Raw genomic sequence first — 2,488 nt, forward strand, 5'->3', positions numbered from 1 at the left:
TTCAACTTCGTAGCCATCCAGTGAGCTGTCCAGCCGGCATGTCTATCCAGTAGCGAGAAAAATGCAGAAAAAACGTCTTTTCCACTCAATGCTGAGTTTGAATAGTACTGAATAACTGTTTGTGCGGTAAATGAAGAGATACCTATAGACTTTGAAAGAGATACAAAATCCGATTTGAGGGCCAATTTAAACCCTATGAATAGCACGGTAGCTCGTTCCATGCAGTATTCAGCGCTTAAATCGTGCAGACCAGGACTTGAATGTATTGGTGAGTTGCACCGATAATATATAAGAAAATTGAACATTCTTGTGTGTTTCTCTTTATTTGTTTACACATAGGAACAAAAAAGAGTGCAAGAATATCTCTTGATTCGTTACAAAACGGAGAATCCAACAATATTCGAAAAATAAAAAGAATTACATTGGTAATCCCGAACTTTTCCGTACCGTTGGCCTGCGTTGTCCGTAGGTACTTTTGGTTATTTTTTGTGAATTTTCTTGAAATAAAGGCAGTGAAAATATAATAATGAAAATAAAGTGAAAAATCGGTCACTTTAACTAAAACTTCGACATTTTACTTTTCCGTACACAACGTGTCAAGGGAAAGTATAGGAATTGGTCCCGAAAACTTTTTTCGCAAAATTAGCTTAGATCATCATAAAAACTCATGAAACGCGTAGAAAACCACTTTTTGAGACACTTTTCCGTTCGTGTGCCGTCGTTGTCGTTATCGTTGTCGTCGTTGTCGTCGTTGGTGTCTGTTAACACGATAACTCAAAAAATAATTGAGATAATCAAAATCTGGAAATGTCAAAAGTTTTGTATTCGAAAAACTTAGTTTAAGTTCGAAGATGAACCATTTTCGATCTGATCCTGGGGTACTTGCCCTAAGAAAAACCTCAAAAAATCAAGCCTCGATTTCATGTATTACTTTACATTAAAGCCGTCAAATGACTGCTGCTAGTGACGTCTCACTGCGACAAAGTTAACTACAGTATACACCGTGCACTTCTTCTTCTTCTTCTTCTTAACTTATGCCATTTTTTTCTGTTGAGAGTATGAAGCTTACGTTGTCGCAGTGAGATGTCGCTTCAGCACCATATGGAAAAAGAAATCAAGACTCGCAAAAAATTGACACTTTTGTATGGGAGGTACCCGTAAATCGACTCCGATTGGCTTCAAACTTTCTGAGGTTTCATTTTTTGGAGAAAAAATAAGATTCTGAAAGTTTCATGTTGATCCATTTGCAGAAGTTTGATTTTTTGTCCTCAATTTTTGTCGACATTTTCTTGGAAAAAATTGAGGGCCAACAACCAAACTTCTGCAAATGCGATCAAGATGAAACTTTCAGAATCTGATTTTTTCTCCAAAAAATGAAACCTCAGAAAGTTTAAAGCCAATGAGAATTGGTTTACGCATACCTCCCATACAAAATTTTAGAAATTTCGACTAAAATTACCGATTTTTTGTAAATCGATTCCTATTGGCTTCAAATTTTCTGAGGTTTCATTTTTTAGAGGAAAAACAAGATTCTGGGAGTTTCATGTTGATCGTATTTGCAGAAGTTTGGTTTTTGGTCCTCAATTTTTTTCAAGAAAATGTCGACAATAATTGAGGGCCAAAAACCAAACTTCTGCAAATGCGATCAACATGAAACTTTCAAAATCTTATTTTTTCTGTGAAAAAGTTTGAAGCCAATAAGAATCGATTTACGGGTACCTCCCATACGAAATTGTCGAAGTTTTGACTAAAGTGACCGATTTTTCAAGAATATTTTTAAAAAATCCAAAAATACGGACAACGATACGGAAAAGTTTGGGATTACGAATGTAATTCTTTTTATTTCATTATTATTTCATCATGTACAATTATTTATCTAATTTCTTTCGCAGTGTGATTACAGTTCAAGTGAATTTGAATAAAGCAAAGGTAAAAAGCGTGCATTTTTGATGATTCCCATTTGTTATAGTGCAATTTTATCGGAAAAAAAATTTGTCCAGAAAACTTAAGATTTCAGAAAACTTAAGAATCCGAAAAACAAACTACTTAAGATTTATGAGAGAGCACTGTACTGGTTCCTGTAAATCATAATGTTGTAATAGTTCTTTCGCTCAAGCTATTCAGCATTCCCCGTGATGAGCGAATCGGTAATCTGATGAGAAAAAAAAAACGAAATCAATCAATATTTGTTCGTTTGAGAAAAATCTTGAAATACTTACTACTTCCACTTCCGTGGTTATAATTCTCCATGGCGATTTTGTCGCGAAAGATCATGTAGCTGTCACCATCCCTGGCACAAATGAGGGCATTGGTGAGTCCAAAAAGACCAACGATGACGGCGAGGACGACAAGCAAGAACTTCATTTTGACTTAGTAATTGCACCGATTGAGTGAAACTGATGCTTATCCCAGGGTTTGTTCGTTGTATTTATATCGATCTATTGTTTCCCAATTTTGGTTATTTTCGTTTCCTTGTTTGAACAGGTGT

The 2,488-nt window shown here is 35.4% G+C and overlaps 1 long non-coding RNA gene across 1 annotated transcript; it reads right to left on the bottom strand.

Annotated features, from left to right (window-relative positions):
* Positions 1-2,011: 2,011 nt before the first annotated feature.
* On the bottom strand, positions 2,012-2,465 carry LOC129568531 (uncharacterized). Its single transcript, XR_008687953.1, has 2 exons — positions 2,220-2,465; positions 2,012-2,152 (listed from the first exon to the last, which is right to left on the bottom strand). It is a non-coding gene; the product is annotated as an uncharacterized LOC129568531 (long non-coding RNA).
* Positions 2,466-2,488: the final 23 nt, after the last annotated feature.

This window comes from Sitodiplosis mosellana, unplaced genomic scaffold, assembly GCF_009176505.1.
Source record: "Sitodiplosis mosellana isolate CC-2019 unplaced genomic scaffold, AAFC_SMos_1.0 Smas_scaffold_20, whole genome shotgun sequence".
Lineage (NCBI taxonomy): Eukaryota > Metazoa > Arthropoda > Insecta > Diptera > Cecidomyiidae > Sitodiplosis > Sitodiplosis mosellana.